We start from the raw sequence: 23,967 nt of genomic DNA on the forward strand, positions 1-23,967 counted from the left end.
TTTTGTGATATTTCAGTTTTTCTTTTTTAATAAATTTGCAAACATTTCTACATTTGTTTTTGTTTTTCAGTCAAGATGGGGTGCTGGGTGTACATTAATGAGAAAAAAAAATGAATTTTTTGAATTTACCAAATGGCTGCAAGGAAACAGAGTGAAAAATGTAAAGGGATCTGAATACTTTCCTTACCCACTGTACATAGCAGAAGTGCAGCTTCATGTCCCCTAAGGGCTTCTGCACATGTTCCAGATTTAGGCTATGTGCACACGTTCAGGATTTCTTGCAGAAAATTCTGGAGAATTCCGGACATTTTCTGCAAGAAATCCGCAAGAAAACCGCGTGCGTTTTTGCCGCGGTTTTGACGCGTTTTTGCCGCGGTTTTGCCGCGTTTTTGCCGCGTTTTTTTCCGGACACTTCCCAATGCATTTTAAGTGGGAAATCCGCAAAAAAAACGCAAAATTAATGAACATGCTGCGTTTTTTACCACGATGCGTTTTTACCGCGGAAAAAAACGCATCATGTGTACAAAAAATGCAGAATTCATTAAAAATGATAGGATGCATAATATAAGCAGATTATTTGCGGTTTTATAGCGTTTTTATAGGGAAAAAACGCGAAAAAACCGCGAATAATCTGCAACGTGTGAACACAGCCTTAGGGTATGAGCACACGTTCAGGTTTTTTCGCGGTTTTTTTTGCATTTTTTCACTATAAAAACGCTATAACAACTCATTAAAAACTCATGCATTATGCATCCTATCATTTAGAATGCATTCTGCAACTGTTGTGCACATGATGCGTTTTTTTTCCGCGAAAAAAACGCATCGCGGTAAAAAAGCAGCATGTTCATTAATTTTGCGTTTTTTTTGCGTTTTTCCCTCTATTCTATGTATTGGGGAAAAAATGCATCAAAAACGCAGTAAAGTCGCGGTAAAAACGCATGCGTATTTCTGGCAGAAATGTCCGGTTTTTGTCAGGAAAATTTCTGCCAGAAATCCTGACGTGTGCACATAGCCTTAGTGTGCATTTGCCATGCAGACTTGCTAGCACAACCTGAAGCAATACTGATGACAGCAAAGTGAACAGAGAAACCTGAAGTTGTCATGCCCACGTTGAGTATATTTGACTTGTAGATTTGGTGCATAATCTGCAGCATGTCAATACTCTGTGTATTTTTGCCTTGCATTTTTCACCATTGATTTCACTCAGATCAGTGAAAAAAACGCAAGCAAAAATTCATTTTTTTGCAGCTGCATTTTTCCTGGCAAGAGATGCAGAAATTTCTGCATCCATTTACTCAGTGTGCACATAGCCTAAGGGGTCTAACATATACAAAAAAAAAGCGAGAAAGCATATTTTTAAAAATATGAAAAAAATAAAGTTCAAATCACACCCTTTTTTCCCCCAATTTAAAAACAAAACAATAATAAAAAAAACACATATTTGGTATCACCATGTTCAGAAAATCTACCAAAATATAAAATTAATCTGATCGGTAAATGGCATAACGAGAAAGTGAATCAAATGCCAGAATTACATTTTTTTGCCACCTCAACATTGCAATAAAATGCAACAAGAAGTGATCAGAACATTGTATCCACCCCAAAGTAGTATCATTAAAAACATCAGCTTAGGGCGCAAAAAATAAATCATCACCAAGCCCTAAATCCTGAAAATTTAAAGCGATACTGGGCTTCGAAAATGGCTTTGAATGCCAATTTTTTTTTTTTTTTTTAATTTCCCCCCCAAACTTCCCCCCAACTTTATACTGTATGTTATCAGAGAACTCTGTTTCTTTCTCTACCAGAATTGGTCAGTCATTTATCAAAATTCTCAATTCTAAGGTAAAATCTGTATTCAGTGAAGATCTCCATTACTGAGATAGGAGATGGCAGTTGCTATGGAAACCATTCTATGTAGACTGGAGAATCCAGATCTCCCCTCTCCCCTTTCGTCTTTTCTCCCTTCAATCCAGATAGGAGATTCTGGCTACAAAAATTAAAATGATGATTACTCTTTAAGCTTCACAAGTTACCTATTGCATGTTGTAATAATAATAATCTTAATTTTTATATAACGTTAACATTCCGCAGTGCTTTACAGTTTGTACACACGATCACTTAAATAAAAAAAGAAACCTATACATGTTATCTGTGAACTCATGAAGACGCGTAGAATCATAATGGCAGGTCAGTTTTCACATTTAGCGGACGTGGTAAAAATAACAAAATACAATTGTGGAATTGCACTTTTTTACAATTTCATCGCACTTAGAATTTTTCCCATTTTCCAGTTACATTATATGGTAAAATCAGTGGTGTCGTTCAACTCATCCCCCAAACGCAAACCCTGCCATAGTTACAGAAAGATAAAAACGTTATGACTCTGAGAAGTAGGGGAGTGAAAAATTAAAAAACTGATAATAGCCCAGGGTAAAGGGGTTAAATAAAATAAAACTACATGTTTGGAATCTGCATGATGGTACTGACTATTATTATTATTATTATTATTATTATTATTATTATTATTATTTATATAGCACCATTGATTCCATGGTGCTGTACATGAGAAGGGGTTACATCAAAATACAAATCACTTACAGTAAACAAACTAACAATGACAGACTGATGCAGAGGGGAGATGACCCTGCCCTTGCGGGCTTACATTCTACAGGATTATGGGGGTGAAGACAGTAGGTCGGGGGTTGCAGTAGCTCCGATGGTGTTGAGGTGGTCGTGTGGTCATTATAGGTTGTAAACTTCTTTGAGTTGGGTTTTCAGGTTCCGTTTGAAGGATCCAAATGTGGTGGATAACCTGTCGTGTTGGGTCACAGAATTCCAGAGGATGGGGAATATTCGGGAGAAGTCTTGGAGGCAATTGGATGAGGAGCGAATAAGCGTGGAGAGAAGGAGGTCTTGGTCGGACCAGAGATTACGTGAGGGAAGATATTGAGAGATTAGTTCAGAAATATAACACAGGTTATGGATGGCTTTGTAGGTCAGTGTTAGCAGATTCAACTGGATACGCTGGGAAATTGGGAGCCAGTGAAGGGATTTGCAAAGAGGGGAAGCAGGAGTGTAGCGAGGAGAGAAATTAATTAGTCGGGCAGCAGAGTTAAGGACGGATTGGAGGGTTGCAAAAGTGTTAGAAGGTAGGCCACAGAGGAGGATGTTGCTGTAGTCAAGGCGGGAGATGATTAGGGCGTGCACAAGCATTTTGGTAGAGTGAGGGTTGAGGAAAGGACGGATTCTGGAAATATTTTTGAGCTGGAGGCGACAGGAGGTGGCGAGAGCTTGGATGTGCGGTTTGAAGTACAGGGCAGAGTCGAGGGTTACTCCGAGGCAGCGGATTTACGGGACAGGGGAAAGTGTGACTTCATTTATTGTGATAGATAGATCAGGTAGGGAAGATATGCGAGATGGAGGAAAGATAATTAGTAGTGACGAGCGAGTGTACTCATTGCTCAGGTGACCTCCGAGTATTTGTTATTGTTCGGAGATTTAGTTTTCATCACGGCAGCTGAATGATTTACAGCTATTAGCCAGGCTGAGTACATGTGGGGGTTGCCTGTTTGCTAGAGAATCCTCACATGTAATCAAGCTGGCTAATAGCTGTAAATCATGCTGCTGAGGCGATGAAAACTACAGTAAATCTCCGAGCAGTCATAAATACTCGGAGATCACCAGACCGTGCTCGGGAAATCCCGAGCAACGAGTACACTCGCTCATCACTAATAATTAGTTCAGATTTGTCCACATTGAGCTTGAGGAAGTGAGAGAAGAAGGAGGATATGGCTGATAGACACTCTGGGATTCTGGAGAGCAGAGAGTTGACATCTGGGCCAGAGAGGTAGATATGAGTGTCATCCGCATTATAACATGAATGGTGTCATTCAAAAAGTACAAGTTGTCTCACAAAAACCAAACCCTCATATGGCTATGTGGATGGAAAAATAAAAAAGTTCTGGCTCTTGGAAGAAGGGGAGGAAAAAACTGAAAATAGCCTGTGTGCCTCTTAATTAATTTGGCACGTTGTACTCCAGTGAGACCTTTATTATTACTGGTGTGCCCAACCCAATGTGTACAGATCCTCAAGCTGTACATAATAGCGCTGTATTTATTTAGGTCTTATATTCAGACCTTACCATGAGAGTACAGGTAGAACTTTCCCAAACATTTGGGAAACATCTGAGTTTTACTATGATCGAGCAAATGCAGTTTAAAGAATACAAAGACATGGTTTTGTGTTCCTATCCAATCCTAGGAAAAACCCTTGGAGCTAAAAGGAAATTGCAGTTGTAGGTAAATGAAAGGATCTTCCACACAAACATCTGTCCGGTCTTTGTTTCTGTTTTTGTCAGTTCTGCTCGCTAGTAGATTAGATCTTGAATGACGTTTGATGAATTATATTGCCAAGTTTCATAAAAATGTAATTTACAAGGCGATAGAATAGCTTATATGTCCGTAGGCAAAAGTGTATAAACTAGCACACGGTGTAAGCCACAGGAGCCTCGTATTATAAGTGCGGCTCCCAGGCATACATTGGTAATAATAATAATAATAATAATAATAATAATAATAATTTTATTTATATAGCGCCAACATATTCCGCAGCGCTTTACAACTTATAGAGGGGACTTATACAGACAACAGACATTACAGCATAACAGAAATCACAGTTCAAAACAGATACCAGGAGGAATGAGGGCCCTGCTGCTCGCAAGCTTACAATCTATGAGGAAAAGGGGAGACACAAGAGGTGGATGGTAACAATTGCTTTAGTTATTTGGACCAGCCATAGTGTAAGGCTCGGGTGTTCATGTAAAGCTGCATGAACCAGTTAACTGCCTAAGTATGTAACAGTACAGACACAGAGGCTATTAACTGCATAAAGTGTATGAGAACATGATGGAGGAACGTGATTATGTTGTTGTTTTTTTATTAATAGGCCACACAGGGATAATTAGGTTAATGCGTTGAGGCGGTAGGCCAATCTGAACAAATGAGTTTTTAGTGCACGCTTAAAACTGTGGGGATTGGGGATTAATCGTATTAACCTAGGTAGTGCATTCCAAAGAATCGGCGCCGCACGTGTAAAGTCTTGGAGACGGGAGTGGGAGGTTCTGATTATTGAGGATGCTAACCTGAGGTCATTAGCAGAGCGGAGGGCACGGGTAGGTTGGTAGACTGAGACCAGAGAGGAGATGTAGGGTGGTGCTGAGCCATGGAGTGCTTTGTGGATGAGGGTAGTAGTTTTGTACTGGATTCTGGATTGGATGGGTAGCCAGTGTAATGACTGGCACAAGGTAGAGGCATCGGTGTAACGGTTGGCGAGGAATATGATCCTGGCAGCAGCATTCAGGACAGATTGGAGCGGGGAGAGTCTGGTAAAAGGTAGGCCAATTAGTAGAGAGTTACAATAGTCCAGACGAGAATGAATAAGTGAGACAGTAAGAGTTTTTGCAGAGTCGAAAGTAAGAAAAGGGCGAATTCTGGAAATGTTTTTGAGATGCAGATAAGAAGAGCGAGCCAGTGATCGGATGTGGGGGGTGAATGAAAGCTCGGAATCAAGGATGACTCCAAGGCAGCGGGCATGTTGCTTTGGAGTAATGGTGGAACCGCACACAGAGATGGCAATGTCGGGCAAAGGTAGGTTTGTAGAGGGAGAGAACACGAGGAGTTCAGTTTTTGACAGGTTCAGTTTCAGATAGAGGGAGGACATGATGTTAGAGACAGCGGTAAGACAATCACTGGTGTTTTCTAAAAAGGTCGGCGTGATAACAGGAGAAGAGGTATATAATTGGGTGTCGTCAGCATAGAGATGGTACTGGAAACCAAATCTACTGATTGTTTGTCCAATAGGGGCAGTATACAAAGAGAAGAGGAGGGGGCCTAGGACTGATCCTTGAGGAACCCCAACAGTAAGGGGAAGGTGAGAGGAGGAGGAACCAGCAAAACAAACAGTGAAGGATCGGCCAGAGAGATAGGAGGAGAACCAAGAGAGAACGGTGTCCTTGAGGCCGATGGAGCGGAGCATAGTGAGGAGGAGCTGATGATCCACAGTGTCGAATGCTGCGGAGAGATCCAAGAGAATTAGCATGGAATAGTGACCATTAGATTTAGCTGTTAGTAGGTCATTAGAGACTTTAGTGAGGGCAGTTTCAGTAGAGTGTAAAGAGCGGAAACCAGATTGAAGAGGGTCGAGAAGAGAATTATCTGAGAGATAGCGGGTAAGACGGGAGTGGACCAGGAGTTTAGAGATGAAGGGAAGATTAGAGACAGGTCTATAATTAGCGGCACAATTTTGATCGAGGGAGGGCTTTTTAAGTAGTGGATGTATGATGGCATGCTTAAATGAGGAGGGAAAAATACCGGAAGTGAGGGAAAGGTTGAATATTTTTGTTAGGTGAGAGGTGACAGCCGGGGAAAGGGACTGGAGGAGATGCGACGGAATGGGGTCGCTGGTGCAAGTGGTCGGGCGAGAAGATGCAAGGAGCCTGCTTACTTCTTCTTCTGTAACTGGTTCAAAGTCAGAGAGTGAACTAGATGCAGTGGGGGAGGGAGGACAGTGCTTGGTATGAAGAGATTGGGAAATGATTTCCTGTCGAATGTGGTCAATTTTTTCTTTGAAGTAATTGGCCAGATCGTCAGCGTGGAGATCTGTGGTTGGGGCCTGCTCTCTTGGGTTGAGTAGGGACCGGAAAGTGTCAAAGAGACGTTTAGGGTTATTGGACAGCGAGGTGATGAGGGTGTTGAAATAGGTTTGTTTGGAGAGGTGAAGGGCAGAGTTGTATGTTTTTAACATGAACTTATAATGGATGAAATCTTCGGGCAGATTAGATTTTCTCCACAGACGTTCGGTGCACCTGGAGCACCGCTGCAGGAAACGTGTTTGCAGCGTGTGCCACGGTTGTCGCCGTCTGTGCCGAGTTGTTCTATGTATAGGAGGTGCAGCTTCTTCCAGGGCACTTTGCAGGGTTTCATTGTAATGCTTCAGAGCAGAATCAGGACAAGAGATGGAGGAGATTGGGGCCAATGAAGACTGCAAGTTCTTCATAAGTTTCTGGGTGTTAATGGCCTGTATGTTTCTATAAGTGTGGAAAGTGGGGATGACCTGAGCGGGATGGCAGTTCTTGATAGAGAATGAAAGAAGGTTGTGGTCAGAGAGCGGGAGAGGGGAGTTTGTGAAATCATCCAGTGAGCAAAGCCGGGAGAAGACCAAATCAAGGGAGTTTCCATCATCATGTGTTGGTATTTATAAGTTGTTCACAAATTCTTCAGTGATGTCTTTGTTGATCTACGAAAGATATATATCTTGGTACCATATTAGCCAGTAGATAGAAAAATATTTAGAATTGAGAGTCCTCTGTGGTTGATACCTTTTAATGGCTAACTGAAAAGATGGTAACAAATTGCAAGCTTTCGAGACTACACAGGTCTCTTCATCAGGCAAAGACTAATACAAATTCTGAAGAATCACATATTTATATACAACACTTCACAGAACTGTCATTATGGGAGAGTGATAAACAGTTGTGTCCATAAATATTGTTGATCTATGTTCTCACCTTCCAGGACCTAAACAACTGCCTGGTATTTCTAAACAAGCTGAGTTTTTTTTCTGACCCTACTCTGAAGAGTCAAAGTCTTTGTCAAATCTCTTATAAAATGAGCTGTACAGAATAACCATAAAGTGGATCACACAGTACACCTTATCACAGGATTACATAATAAACTTGCTCTGCTTTGCACTATTATATACTTACAGTATGTCTATATTCAGTTCTCGGCATGCCATTGGTTGCTGACTTTCAGAGCAGCTTCTTGTACAGTGAAGGAAATAATTATTTGACAGGTAGAAAGAGGGAAAATGATCAAACTACCGTATATACTCGAGTATAAGCCGACCCGAGTATAAGCCGACCCCCCCTAATTTTGCCACAAAAAACTGGGAAAACTTATTGACTCGAGTATAAGCCTAGGGTGGAAAATGCAGCAGGTACCGGTGAATTTCAAAATTAGAAATAGATACTCCATACCATTCATTATGGCCCCATAGATGCTCCACATAAAGCTGTGCCATATATAATGCTCTGCACCGTTCATTATGGCCCCATAGATACTCCACATAAAGCTGTGCCATATATATACAATGCTCTGCACCGTTGCCCCATAGATAGCTGTGCCATATATATAATGCTCTGCACCATTGCCCCATAGCTGTGCCATATAGTGCTCTGCACCGTTGCCCCATAGCTGTGCCATATAGTGCTCTGCACCGTTGCCCCATAGCTGTGCCATATAGTGCTCTGCACCGTTGCCCCATAGCTGTGCCATATAGTGCTCTGCACCATTGCCCCATAGCTGTGCCATATAATGCTCTGCACCGTTGCCCCATAGCTGTGCCATATAGTGCTCTGCACCGTTGCCCCATAGCTGTGCCATATAGTGCTCTGCACCGTTGCCCCATAGCTGTGCCATATAGTGCTCTGCACCGTTGCCCCATAGCTGTGCCATATAGTGCTCTGCACCATTGCCCCATAGCTGTGCCATATAATGCTCTGCACCATTGCGCCATAGCTGTGCCATATAGTGCTCTGCACCATTGCCCCATAGCTGTGCCATATAATGCTCTGCACCGTTGCCCCATAGCTGTGCCATATAGTGCTCTGCACTGTTGCCCCATAGCTGTGCCATATAGTGCTCTGCACCGTTGCCCCATAGCTGTGCCATATAGTGCTCTGCACCATTGCCCCATAGATGCTCCACATAAATCTGTGCTGCTGCTGCTGCATTAAAAAAAAAAAAACACATACTCACCTGTCTTGCTTGCAGCTCCTCGGCGCCATCTTCCCGGCGTCTCTCCGCACTGACTGATCAGCCAGAGGGCGGCGCGCACACTATATGCGTCATCGCGCCCTCTGACCTGCACAGTCAGTGTAGAGAGAGAGAGACGCCGGGAAGATGGAGACAGCGCCCGGCGTGTGGAACGAGGACAGGTGAATATGCGATACTTACCTGCTCCCGGCGTCCCGCTCCTTCCCCCTGCCTGTCTTCGGTGCCGCAGCCTCTTTCTCTGTCAGCGGTCACCGGCACCGCTTCATTAGAGAAATGAATAGGCGGCTCTGCCCCTATGGGAGGTGGAGCAGCCTATTCATTTCTCTAATGAGCGGTCCCACGTGACCGCTCAGGGGAAGAGGCTGCAGCACCCGGAGACCGTGGGACGTGCAGAGGGGGCGACAGGAGCCCCGGAAGCAGGTAAGTATATGACAGTCCTCACCCGCCGACCCCACCACCGATCATGACTCGAGTATAAGCCGAGGGGGCACTTTCAGCCCAAAAATTTGGGCTGAAAATCTCGGCTTATACTCGAGTATATACGGTATGTAAATCTGGGTCTGGATCCAGCAAAGTCTCAACTTTATATTGTACTGCTGGTTGATGATTTCTCAATAGGGAATCATGTATTATACACTGAACATTCTATGTACTATGCACGTTGTATTAGAATAAGTTCACACGGCGTTTTTGCTGCGTTTTTTTTATGCTAATTTTCAGCTGCTTTTTACAGTACCAGCAAAGCCTATGAGATTTCAGAAATCTCATGGACACACATTGGGTTTTTTGTGTGATCAGTATTTTGTGCTTTGCAGTGTTTTTTATGACATGGGGCATGTCACTTCTTTCAGCGTTTTTCCAGTGTCAGCTGATGGGACTACTCATCGCATCATCTGACACCTACAGCCGCTAATTACAATGAGATGATTGATTATAATTACAGTGAGAGCAGGAGCGGCGGATTGGGGTTTTTATTTGCCACTCCTGCGCTATAAATAAATAAATTAAAAAAAGTGAGGGTTCCTCCCTAATTTTGATAACCAGCCAGACAAAACTCCCAGCTGTAAGCTTCAACAAGGCTAGTTATCAAGAATAGAGGGTTGTCCTCACGCTTTAAAAAAAATAAATAATTTTAAAAACGGTGTGGGGGTTCCCCCCATTTTTGACAACCAGCCTTGCTAAAGCTCACAGCATTGATATGGGCCCCCCAGCCTAAAAATAGCAGCCCGCAGCTGCCCAGAAAAGGTGCATCAATTAGATGCGCCAATTCTGTCGCTTTGCCGACTCTTCCCACTTGCCCTGTAGCGGTGGCAAGCAGGGTAATAAGGGATTTATGTCACCTTGCTATTGTAAGGTGACATTAACCCCTTCCCGACCTTTGACGCCACGTAGGCGTCATGAAAGTCGGTGCCAATCCGACCCATGACGCCTATGTGGCGTCATGGAATGATCGCATCCCTGCAGATCGGGTGAAAGGGTTAACTCCTATTTTACCCGATCTGCAGGGAGAGGGGGAGTTGTACTTCAGCCCAGGGGGGGTGGCTTTGCCCCCACGTGGCTACGATCGCTCTGATTGGCTGTTGAAAGTGCAACAGCCAATCAGAGCAATTTGCAATATTTCACCTATGAAAATGGTGAAAAATTGCAATCCAGCCATGGCCGATGCTGCAATAGCATCTGCCATGGCTGGAAATCATGTTCTGCCCCCCCCCCACCGCCCCCGATCTCCTCCCCAGTCCTCCGTTCTCTCCGGTACCCCCCTCCGTCCCCCTGTCCGCTCCCCCGTGCTCCTGTCCGCTCCCCCGGTCCTCCGATCCCCCCCCCTGTGCTCCGATCCACCCCCCCACCACCCCCTCATACTTACCGAGCCTCCCGAAGTCGGTCTGTCTTCTCCCTGGGCGCCGCCATCTTCCAAAATGGCGGGCGCATGCGCAGTGCGCCCGCCGCATCTGCCGGCCGGCAAAGTACATTTTGATCGCTGTGGTAGGTTCTATCACAGCGATCAAAATAAAAAAATAAACCCCCCCCCTTTATCACCCCCATAGGTAGGGACAATAATAAAATAAAGAAAATATATATATATTTTTTTTCCACTAGGGTTAGGGTTAGAACTAGGGTTAGAACTAGAACTAGGGGTAGGGTTAGGGGTAGGGTTAGGGTTATGGCATGTGCACACAGTGCGGATTTGGCCGCGGATCCGCAGCGGATCGGCCGCGGATCCGCAGCGGATCGGCAGCGGATCCACAGCGGATCGGCAGCGGATCCACAGCGGATCGGCCGCGGATCCGCAGCGGATCGGCAGCGGATCCGCAGCGGATCGGCCGCGGATTGGCCGCTGCGAATTCGAAGCAGTTTTCCATCAGGTTTACAGTACCATGTACACCTAAGGAAAACCAAATCCGCTGTGCCCATGGTGCGGAAAATTCCGTGCAGAAACGCTGCGTTGTATTTTCCGCAGCATGTCAATTGTTTGTGCGGATTCCGCAGCGTTTTACACCTGTTCCTCAATAGGAATCCGCAGGTGAAATCCGCACAAAAAAACACTGGAAATCTGCTGTAAATCCGCAGGTAAAACGCAGTGCCTTTTACCTGCAGATTTTTCAAAAATCGTGCGGAAAAATCTCACACGAATCCGCAACGTGGGCACATAGCCTTAGGGTTAGGGTTGGAATTAGAGTTAGGGTTGGAATTAGGGCTAGGGTTTGAAATAGGGTTAAGATTAGGCTTGTGGTTAGGGTTACGGATAGGGTTAGGGGTGTGTTGGGGTTACAGTTGTGGTTAGAGTTGGGATTAGGGTTACGGTTGGGATTAGGGTTAGGATTAGGGTTGGAATTAGGGTTACGGGTGTGTTGCGGTTAGGGTTGTGGTTAGGGGTGTGTTGGGGTTAGGGTTGTGATTAGGGTTATGGCTACAGTTGGGATTAGGATTAGGGGTGTGTTGGGGTTAGTGTTGAAGTTAGAATTGAGGGGTTTCCACTGTTTAGGCACATCAGGGGTCTCCAAACGCAACATGGCGCCACCATTGATTCCAGCCAATCTTGCGTTCAAAAAGTCAAATGGTGCTCCCGCCCTTCCAAGCCCCGACGTGCGCCCAAACAGTGGTTTACCCCCACATTTGGGGTACCAGCGTACTCAGGACAAACTGGGCAACAACTGTTGGGGTCCAATTTCTCCTGTTACCCTTGCAAAAATAAAAAATTACTTGCTAAAACATAATTTTTGAGGAAAGAACAATTATTTTTTATTTTCACGGCTCTGCGTTATAAACTTCTGTGAAGCACTTGGGGGTTGAAAGTGCTCACCACACATCTAGATAAGTTCCTTGGGGGGTCTAGTTTCCAAAATGGGGTCACTTGTGGGGTGTTTCTACTGTTTAGGCACATCAGGGGCTCTGCAAATGCAATGGGACGCCCGCAGACCATTCCATCAAAGTCTGCATTTCAAATGTCACTACTTCCCTTCCGAGCCCTGACGTGCGCCCAAACAGTGGTTTACCCCCACATATGGGGTATCAGCGTACTCACAACAAACTGGGCAACAAATATTGGGGTCCAAATTCTCCTGTTACCCTTGTGAAAATAAAAAATTGCTTGCTAAAACATCTTTTTTGAGGAAAGAAAAATGATTTTTTATTTTCACGGCTCTGCGTTGTAAACTTCTGTGAAGCACTTGGGGGTTGAACGTGCTCACCACACATCTAGATAAGTTCCTTGGGGGGTCTAGATTCCAAAATGGGGTCACTTGTGGGGGGTTTCTACTGTTTAGGCATATCAGGGGCTCTGCAAATGTAACATGATGCCCGCAGACCATTCCATCAAAGTCTGCATTCCAAAACGTCACTACTTCCCTTCCGAGCCCCGGCATGTGCCCAAACAGTGGTTTACCCCCACATATGGGGTATCAGCGTACTCAGGAGAAACTGGACAACAACTTTTGGGGTCCAATTTCTCCTGTTACTCTTGCAAAAATAAAAAATTCTGGGCTAAAAAAATATTTTTGAGGAAAGGAAACACATTTATTATTTTCACGGCTCTGCGTTATAAACTTCTGTGAAGCACTTGGGGGTTCAAAGTGCTCACCACACATCTAGATAAGTTCCCTTGGGGGTCTAGTTTCCAAAATGGAGTCACTTGTGGGGAGTTCCTACTGTTTAGGCACACAGGGGCTCTCCAAACGCGACATGGTGTCCGCTAATGATTGGAGCTAATTTTCCATTCAAAAAGCCAAATGGCGTGCCTTCCCTTCCGAGCCCTGCCGTGCGCCCAAACAGTGGTTTACCCCCACATATGGGGTATCATCGTACTCAGGACAAACTGGACAACAACATTTGGGGTCCAATTTCTCCTATTACCCTTGGGAAAATAAAAAATTCTGGGCTAAAAATCATTTTTGAGGAAAGAAAAATTATTTTTTTATTTTCACGGCTCTGCGTTATAAACTTCTGTGAAGCACCTGGGGGTTATAAGTGCTCACTATGCATCTAGATAAGTTCCTTGGGGGGTCTAGTTTCCAAAATGGGGTCACTTGTAGGGGAGCTCCAATGTTTAGGCACACAGGGGCTCTCCAAACGCGACATCGTGTCCGCTAACGATTGGAGCTAATTTTCCATTCAAAAAGTCAAATGGCACGCCTCCCCTTCCGAGCCTTGCCGTGCACCCAAACAGTGGTTTACCCCCACATATGAGGTATCGGCATACTCAGGAGAAATTGCCCAACAAATTTTAGGATCCATTTTATCCTGTTGCCCATGTGAAAATGAAAGAATTGAGGCTAAAAGAAATTTTGTGTGAAAAAAAAGTACTTTTTCATTTTTGCGGATCAATTTGTGAAGCACCTGAGGGTTTAAAGTGCTCACTATGCCTCTAGATGAGTTCCTTGGGGGGTCTAGTTTCCAAAATGGGGTCACTTGTGGAGGAGCTCCAATGTTTAGGCACACAGGGGCTTTCCAAACGCGGCATGGTGTCCGCTAACGATGGAGATAATTTTTCATTCAAAAAGTCAAATGGCGCTCCATCCCTTCCGAGCCTTACCATGTGCCCAAACAGTGGTTTACCCCCACATGTGAGGTATTGGTGTACTCAGGAGAAATTGCCCAACAAAATTTAGGATCCATTTTATCCTGTTGCCCATGTGAAAATGAAAAAATTGAGGCTAAAATAATTTTTTTTGTGAAATAAAAGTACTTTTTCATTTTTACGGATCAATTTGTGAAGCACCTGGGGGTTTAAAGTGCTCACTATGCTTCTAGATAAGTTCCTTGGGGGGTCTAGTTTCCAAAATGTGGTCACTTGTGGGGGAGCTCCAATGTTTAGGCACACGGGGGCTCTCCAAACGCGACATGGTGTCCGCTAAAGATTGGAGCCAATTTTTCATTCAAAAAGTCAAATGGCGCTCCTTCCCTTCCGAGCCCTGCCGTGCGCCCAAACAGTGGTTTACCCCCACATATGAGGTATCAGCGTACTCAGGACAAATTGGACAACAACGTTCCTGGTCCAGTTTCTCCTTTTACCCTTGGGAAAATAAAAAAATTGTTGCTAAAAGATCATTTTTGTGACTAAAAAGTTAAATGTTCATTTTTTACTTCCATGTTGCTTCTGCTGCTGTGAAACACCTGAAGGGTTAATAAACTTCTTGAATGTGGTTTTGAGCACCTTGAGGGGTGCAGTTTTTAGAATGGTGTCACTTTTGGGTTTTTTCAACCATATAGAACCCTCAAAATGACTTCAAATGTGAGGTGGTCCCTAAAAAAAAATGGTTTTGTAAATTTTGTTGTAAAAATGAGAAATCACTGGTCAAATTTTAACCCTTATAACTTCCTAGCAAAAAAAAAAAATTGTTTCCAAAATTGTGCTGATGTAAAGTAGACATGTGGGAAACGTTATTTATTAACTATTTTGTGTCACATAACTCTCTGGTTTAACAGAATAAAAATTCAAAATGTGAAAATTGCGAAATTTTCAAATTTTTTGCCAAATTTCCGTTTTTTTCACAAATAAACTCAGAAATTATCGACCTAAATTTACCACTAACATGAAGCCCAATATGTCACGAAAAAACAATCTCAGAATCGCTAGGATCCGTTGAAGCGTTCCTGAGTTATTACCTCATAAAGGGACACTGGTCAGAATTTCAAAAAACGGCAAGGTCATTAAGGCCAAAATAGGCTGGGTCATGAAGGGGTTAAGCCGGCTTAGTAATGGAGAGGTGTCAAGGCAATCAGCTGCTATAGCTGGAGGATGACTACTTTACTCTGGAGGAAATAGACTGACCAAGTGGTGCATGGGTGCTCCAGGCCAACCAGGGTGAGAGATGCACTTTGTAATAATAATAATCTTTATATAGTGCTAACATATTCCGCAGCACTTTACAGTTTGCACACATTGTCATCGCTGTCCCCGATGGGCTCACAATCTAAATTCCTTATCAGTATGTCTTTGGAATGTGGGAGGAAACTGGAGAACCAGGAGGAAACGCACGCAAAAACTCCTTGCAGATGTCCTTGGTTGGATTTGAACCCAGGACTCCAGCACTACAAGGCTGCAGTGCTAACCACTGCGCCACCGTGCTGCCCTTTGTAGCTCCCAGTTTAAAATATAAATTGCTTCCAGGTATTTATGTAACTAATGTGACATCTGAAAATAGGTCTATCTAAACATGATGGCCTCAATAATGTAAATATATCATTTAACCCCTTCATGACCCAGCCTATTTTGACCTTAATGACCTGGCCGTTTTTTGCAATCCTGACCAGTGTCCCTTTATGAGGTAATAACTCAGGAACGCTTCAACGGATCCTAGGGGTTCTGAGGTTGTTTTTTCGTGATATTGGGCTTCATGTTAGTGGTAAATTTAGGTCGTTAAACGCAAAAAATATTTGTGAAAAAAATGGAAATTTGGCTAAAATTTTGAAAATTTCGCAATTTTCAAATTTTGAATCTTTATTCTGTTAAACGAGAGAGTTATGTGACACAAAATAGTTAATAAATAACATTACCCACATGTCTACTTTAGATCAGCACAATTTTGGAAGCAAAATTTTTTTTTGCTAGGAAGTTATAAGGGTTAAAATTTGACCAGTGATTTCTCATTTTTACAACAAAATTTACAAAACCATTTTTTTTAGGGACCACCTCACATTTGAAGTCAGTTTGAGGGGTTTGTATGGCTGAAAATACCCAAAAGTGACACCATTCTAAAAACTGCACCCCTCAAGGTACTCAAAACCACATTCAAGAAGTTTGTTAACCCTTCAGGTGCTTCACAGCAGCAGAAGCAACATGGAAGGAAAAAATTAACATTTAACTTTTTAGTCACAAAAATGATCTTTTAGCAACATTTGTTTTATTTTCCCAAGGGTAAAAGGAGAAACTGGACCCCAAAAGTTATTGTACAATTTGTCCTGAGTACGCCGATACCCCATATGTGGAAGGGAACCACTGTTTGGGCGCACAACAGGGCTCGGAAGGGAAGGAGCGCTATTTGACTATTTCAATGAAAAATTGGTTCCAATCTTTATCGGACACCATGTCGCGTTTGGAGAGCCCCTGTGTGCCTAAACATTGGAGCTCCCCCACAAATGACCCCATTTTGGAAACTAGACCCCCCCAAGGAACTTATCTAGATGCATAGTGAGCACTTTGAACCCCCAGGTGCTTCACAAATTGATCCGTAACAATGAAAAAGTACTTTATTTTCACAAAAAAATTTCTCTTAGCCTCAATTTTTTCATTTTCACATGGGCAACAGGATAAAATGGATCCTAAAATGTGTTGGGCAATTTCTCCTGAGTACACCGATACCTCACATATGGGGGTAAACCACTGTTTGGGCACACGGCAGGGCTCGGAAGGGAAGGAGCCCCATTTGACTTTTTGAATGAAAAATTAGCTCCAATCGTTAGCGGACACCATGTCGCGTTTGGAGAGCCCCTGTGTGCCTAAACATTGGAGCTCGCCGACATGTGACCCCATTTTGGAAACTAGACCTCCCATGGAACTAATCTAGATGTGCGGTGAGCACTTTGAACCCCTCAAGTGCTTCACAGAAGTTTACAACGCAGAGCCGTGAAAATACAAAATCATTTTTCTTTCCTCTAAAATTATGTTTTAGCAAGCAATTTTTTATTTTCGCAAGGGTAACAGGAGAAATTGGACCACAATAATTGTTGCCCAGTTTGTCCTGAGTATGCTGGTACCCCATATGTGGGGGTAAACTACTGTTTGGGCGCATGTCGGGGCTCGGAAGTGAGGGAGCACACCATTTGACTTTTCGAACGCAAGATTGGCTGGAATCAAAGGTGGCGCCATGTTGCTTTTGGAGACCCGTGATGTGCCTAAACAGTGGAAACCCCTCAATTCTAACTCCAACACACCCCAAACCCTAATCCCAACTCTAGATATAACCCTAACCCCAACACACCCCTAACCACAACCCTAACCACAAGCCTAATCTTAACCCTATTTCCAACCCTAGCCCTAATTCCAACCTTAACTCTGATTCCAACCCTAACCCTAAGGCTATGTGCCCACATTGCGGATTCGTGTGAGATTTTTCTGCACCATTTTTGAAAAATCCGCAGGTAAAAGGCACTGCGTTTTACCTGCGGATTTACCGCGGATTTCCAGTGTTTTTTTTGTGTGGATTTCACCTGCGGATTCCTATTGAGGAACAGGTGTAAAACGGAATCCGCACAAAGAATTGACATGCTGCGGAAAATACAGCACAGCATTTCCGCGCGGTATTTTCCGCACCATGGGCACAGCGGATTTGGTTTTCCATAGGTTTACATGGTACTGTAAACCTGATGGAAAACTGCTACGAATCCGCAGCGGCCAATCGGCTGCGGATACGCAGCCAAATCCGCACCATGTGTGCACATAGCCTAATCTAACCCTAACTCTAGTTCTAACCCTAACCCTAGTGGGGGAAGAAAAAAAAAATATTTTCTTTATTTTATTATTGTCCCTACCTATGGGGGTGATAAAGGGGGGGGTTCATTTACTATTTTCTTATTTTATTTTGATCACTCTGATAGGTTTTATCACAGTGATCAAAATGTACCTGGAACGAATCTGCCGACCGGCAGATTCGGCGGGCGCATTGCGCATGTGCCCGCCATTTTGGAAGATGGTGGCGTCCATGAAGAAGACGGACGGACACCGTGAGGCTCGGTATGTATGGGGGGGGGGCGGATCGAAGCACTGAGGGAGCGGACAGGAGGACGGAGGGGAGCGGACCACAGTACGGGGCAGAAAGGAGGACTGGAGAGCAGATCGGTGGCGGGGGGGGGGGGGGGGGGGGGTAGCAGATCAGGGTTTCCAGCCATGGCCGATGATAATGCAGCATCGGCCATGGCTGGATTGTAATATTTCACCATTTTCATAGGTGAAATATTACAAATCGCTCTGATTGGCTGTTTCACTTTCAACAGCCAATCAGAGCGATCGTAGCCACGGGGGGGGGGGGGGGGGGGTGTTACGTGGCGTCACAGGTCGGGAAGGGGTTAATGTAAAATCTTGTAGGATAAAACATTGCTTAATCCAAATTCCAAAAATTTTTCTTTTTTGCTAAAAGTAGTTTTTGGTGAGTATGATTACTTCAGAAGTACTAGATGTAAAGAAGTAAGCTAATCTGAAGAGCTTGGGTAATTGACATAGATAACTGATATGGGTAGGGTGAAGAAATTTAGTGGCCATAGAGGAACTGGGCGTCTTCACTGTGTTTATAGTTGTGTTGTTAAAGTGAAAGTAGTGGAAAAAGTAAAATATCCTTTAAATATTGTACCTATTCCATATGCTGTTTTTTTTTCTATGATGTGGCAGAAGGCTGATGGCTTATTTCTGTCATTACAAAGCTAATGTAATACACAAGTAAAAAGTATAACTTTGTTTCTAGTACGTTATGAGTCTTTGTCACCCAGCAGAGAAAAGATATTAGCTGACATGACTGTCAGTAGTGTATAACATGACCGAGTGCTCTCTGATGTTTTATCTGATAACACCTGTCCCAGTGTTATACTATGGGACAGTGCAGATCTGCAATTTTTGTTCTCATGCTGCGAGTGCATCTGATGATCGCATCATGCACACCCATATAAAAGTATGGGTGCGTGTAAAACATGGGACTATAGTCGCATAGCGACGGCCCCGTGTCGACGCTAGTGTGAAAGAAGCCTTAATTAATGTCTATCTGAAATTTTACCTGAAATTTCTGTGAACCTAAGCTAAACAGATCCTTGCCGCTATTGAAAATACAGATGAGGATGAGCCCCCCCAGTATCACTGATAGAAAGATAGAAAGTAGTATAAAATACAATCGAAAAATAAAAAACAGTTTAGAAAGAATGTATTTTGTAGAGTTTTAAACTAGTAAAAAATAAGACTTCATGTGATAGAACACTGGTAATTTATTTGGATCTTCACACTTGCACGCCTCGGTGACGTATAAATCTCTTTAAAAGCTCACTACCCTTCATGGAAAATATTTCAGCAGTCAGAGCTCTGTTAAAGTAAAAAGATTCTCTGACTCCCGGATGAATGATCCCTACATCTGTAAATGATGGAGTCGGTTTGCTAATGGTTTCTTGTGAGGATTTATTAGTAAACTATTCAATGAGTAATTCTGTAAACAAGCCAAAAGATTGAAAAGCAAACTTTTACACACATAAAATCTTGTAAAAGCTAGACACGTTACTCATTGGCATAAAATATCTTTACAAGCACATGCTTAAAGACCATTTATACTGGTCTTTTACAGTTGAATTAGAAATGTACTTTTCAGGCTAAATTATCAGCTACAGACTTGAGCATGTGCCGTCCATTGTACAATTGGTCAAGTTCAGATTGCAATTTTGCTCTTTTTGTGGAGAAACTGTGTTAGATAAATATGACTGAGATTTGTTTGACAACAGCACGTTTTTAAGGGTGCTGCATTATTTTGCTTAAATATCAGCCCGCACTATCCATATATGCTATATATGCTTTTTTTATACTGGTTTTGAAGTGAAAACCAATATATTGTAATGTAGATTTTCACAAAAGCAGTGGTAGAACTACGGTACTTCCCACAATTGTTACTTTAACAAAAACAACTACGGTATTTTTTTTTTTTTTTTTTTGTCACTGCCACATTAAGGAGTGCAATCTATGGAGGAAAAAACTATACCGGAGTGACACCTCTTCTGTGTTTTGGATCCACTTTTAGATTAGCTTCTAAATGCTGATGAATTCCTGCTTTGAAGATGGACTGGCACTTCAGCTGTCTAAAAGCTGAATTTTCAGTTCTTTTCTCAATGTCACTTTGAAAACTATCCCGTACAGAGACTCCATGGGGAAACGTCCAAGATAGAAACCTCCATTTATGTCTTTAAGAAAAGAAAAGTTCAATTCTGAGGGATTTAGGTTATTATGGTACATTTTCTTTTAGTTTTCTAAAAGTTTAAAGTTTTACCACATTGCAGCCTCAGATATACGGTACCTAATAACAAGTCTGTCAAGTTAGGTTATAACATACCTAATTTTCTGACAGTGTTACTTGGAAACCCTTATACAGTATCTTAGACTAGGAAACTTGAGATATTTAGATTCCAATGAAGAATTCCACCTTTTGTGAACTATAAATCCAGCGATGGGAAAGTACAAGATATTTTAATGTTTTTCTTTGGCATTCTACTTTCACTTTAGTCTTTTCAGTGTGTGTTTGCGTATCGTTCTCACTAATTACCAATTGGCTTTTGAACACTTTTATACCCACTGCATTTAGGAATGTAAACCAAGGCAGTTTGCATCAAAATAAGAACAAACAATACAAACAAAAAATAAAATAAAATGCCCTTAAGAATCTGAGGAATGCAACTATACGTTTTCCCTTGATGGATGGAATTTTTCGGACTTGTATCCAGCAGCACACCAACCTGTTTCTTCAGGGAGCCCAACATTCTTGGAGCTGGCTCAGAGGATTTGGTAAGGTCAGAGATGTGCAGCTTCATTTCTGCACAGTGAAGATCCTAACAATTGTGATACACAACCAGACCACGAAACCTGATGTTTTAGTTTATTCTATCCCTGTTTAAATAGTTCAAATTATTATATTGTAAAAAAAAAATTTTTTTTTCAACAATGTGCCAAGCAAGTTATTTATAATATGTAAGGCTGTAATGCTAAAATGTGCGTAAGAATGCCTGATGGCATTATCACTCGCAAATTGCACCCGTAACCATGAAGTGAACCTGTCAGCAGGTTTTCACATGAGGATGTAGTAGGAAGGTTGTCCCCCAATAAAAATGAAACATTTTTTAGGGGGAAATCCTACATGTCTGCCATTAGAAATCTTTTACTGGGAGATGAGTGTCTACACAGCCATTCCACTGCATCCTTATGTAAAAATTTGCTGACAGGTACACTTTGAACACCTACATGAAAACAGCTGAGGTGCAATTTGTAAGGAAAGGAAATGCCTCATTATGATAAAAAAAACACAATTTTGACAGCTCCCTTTAACTTTGTGAATACGGTATCTTGCATTACTAATTTTGTGTATATTTTAACCCCTTTACCCCCCAAGGGTTGTTTGCACCTTAATGACCGGGCCAATTTTTACAATTCTGACCACTGTCCCTTTATGAGGTTATAACTCTGGAACGCTTCAACGGATCCCAGTGATTCTGACATTGTTTTCTCGTGACATATTGTACTTCATTATAGTGGTAACATTTCTTTGATATTACCTGCGTTTATTTGTGAAAAAAATGGATATTTGGCGAAAATGTTGAAAATTTCGCAATTTTTCAACTTTGAATTTTTATACAATTAAATCACAGAGATATGTCACACAAAATACTTAATAAGTAATATTTCCCACATGTCTACTTTACATCAGCACAATTTTGGAACCCAATTTTTTTTTTGTTAGGGAGTTATGAGGGTTAAAAGTTGACTAGCAATTTCTCATTTTTACAACACCATTTTTTTTTTTTTAGGGACCACATCTCATTTGAAGTCATTTTGAGGGGTCTATATGATGGAAAATACCCAAGTGTGACACCATTCTAAAAACTGCACCCCTCAAGGTGCTCAAAACCACATTCAAGAAGTTTATTAACCCTTCAGGTGTTTCACAGGAATTTTTGGAATGTTTAAATAAAAATGAACATTTAACTTTTTTTTTCACAAAAAATTTACTTCAGCTCCAATTTGTTTTATTTTACCAAGGGTAACAGGAGAAAATGGACCCCAAAAGATGTTGTACAATTTGTCCTGAATACTATGATATCCCATATGTGGGGGTACACCACTGTTTGGGTGCATGGCAGAGCTCGGAAGGGAAGGAGCGCCATTTGACTTTTCAATGCAAAATTGACAGGAATTGAGATGGGACGCCATTTTGTGTTTGGAGAGCCCCTGATGTGCCTAAACATTGAAACCCCCCACAAGTGACACCATTTTGGAAAGTAGACCCCCTGAGGAACTTATCTAGCTGTGTGGTGAGCACTTTGACCCATTAAGTGCTTCACAGAAGTTTATAATGCAGAGCCGTAAAAATAATAAATCATATTTTTTCACAAAAATGATCTTTTCGCCCCCAATTTTTTATTTTCCCGAGGGTAAGAGAAGAAATTGGACTCCAAAAGATGTTGTACAATTTGTCCTGAGTATGCTGATACCCCATATGTGGGGGTAAACCACTGTTTGGGCGCAAGGGAGAGCTCGGTAGGGAAGGAGCACCGTTTGACTTTTCAATGCAAAATTGACTGGAATTGAGATGGGACGCCATGTTGCATTTGGAGAGCCACTGATGTGCCTAAACATAGAAACCCCCCACAAGTGACACCATTTTGGAAAGTAGACCCCCTAAGGAACTCCTCTAGATGTGTTGTGAGCGCTTTAAACCCCCAAGTGTTTCACTACAGTTTATAACGCAGAGCCGTGAAAATAAAAATTCTTTTTTTTCCCCACAAAAATTATATTTTATCTCCCAGTTTTGTATTTTCCCAAGAGTAACAGGAGAAATTGGACCCCAAAAGTTGTTGTCCAATTTGTCCTGAGTACGCTGATCCCCCATATGTAGGGGGGAACTACCGTTTGGGGGCGCATGGCATAGCTCGGAAGGGAAGGAGCGCCATTTGGAATGCAGACTTAGATGGATTGGTCTGCAGGCGTCACGTTGCATTTGCAGAGCCCCTGATGTACCCCAACAGTAGAAACCCCCCACAAGTGACCCCATATTGGAAACTAGACCCCCCAAGGAACTTATCTAGATGTGTTGTGAGAACTTTGAACCCCCAAGTGTTTCACTACAGTTTATAACGCAGAGCCGTGAAAATAAAAAATATTTTTTTTTTTACACACAAATTATTTTTTAGCCTCCAGTTTTGTATTTTCCCCAAGAGTAACAGGAGAAATTGGACCCCAAAAGTTGTTGTCCAATGTGTCCTGAGTACGCTGATACCCCATATGTTGGGGTAAACCCCTGTTTGTGCGCACGGGAGAGCTCGGAAGGGAAGGAGCACTGTTTTACTTTTTCAACGCAGAATTGGCTGGAATTGAGATCGGACGCAATGTCGCATTTGGAGAGCCCCTGATGTGCCTAAACAGTGGAAACCCCCCAATTATAACTGAAACCCTAATCCAAACACACCCCTAACCCTAATTTCAACAATAACCCTAATCCCAACCCTATTTACAACTGTAAATGTAATCCAAACCCCAACCCTAACTTTAGCCCCAACCCTAACTTTAGTCCCAACCCTAGCCCTAACCCTAATCCTAATGGGAAAATGGAAATAAATACATTTTTTTAATTTTTCGTAACTAAGGGGGTGATGAGAGGGGGGGTTGATTTACTACTTATAGCGGGTTTTCTAGCGGATTTTTATGATTGGCAGCCGTCACACACTAAAAGACGCTTTTTATTGCAAAAAATGTTTTTTGCGTTACCACATTTTGAGTGCTATAATTTTTCCATATTTTGGTCCACAGTCATGTGAGGTCTTTTCGGGCACGTGACTTTTTTGATCGCTTTTTATTCCGATTTTTGTGAGGCAGAATGACCAAAAACCAGCTATTCATGAATTTCTTTTGGGGGAGCGCTTATACCTTTCCGCGTTTGGTGTGCACTGTGTCAGATCGGCGATCGC

At 42.6% G+C, this 23,967-nt stretch overlaps 1 protein-coding gene across 8 annotated transcripts in view; it reads left to right on the top strand.

Moving 5' to 3' along the window:
- Positions 1-23,967, top strand: part of PHACTR2 (phosphatase and actin regulator 2) — a 302,679-nt gene that overhangs the window by 194,467 nt on the left and 84,245 nt on the right. The window lies entirely within an intron of this gene.

Source organism: Ranitomeya variabilis, chromosome 2 (assembly GCF_051348905.1).
Source record: "Ranitomeya variabilis isolate aRanVar5 chromosome 2, aRanVar5.hap1, whole genome shotgun sequence".
Classification (NCBI taxonomy): domain Eukaryota; kingdom Metazoa; phylum Chordata; class Amphibia; order Anura; family Dendrobatidae; genus Ranitomeya; species Ranitomeya variabilis.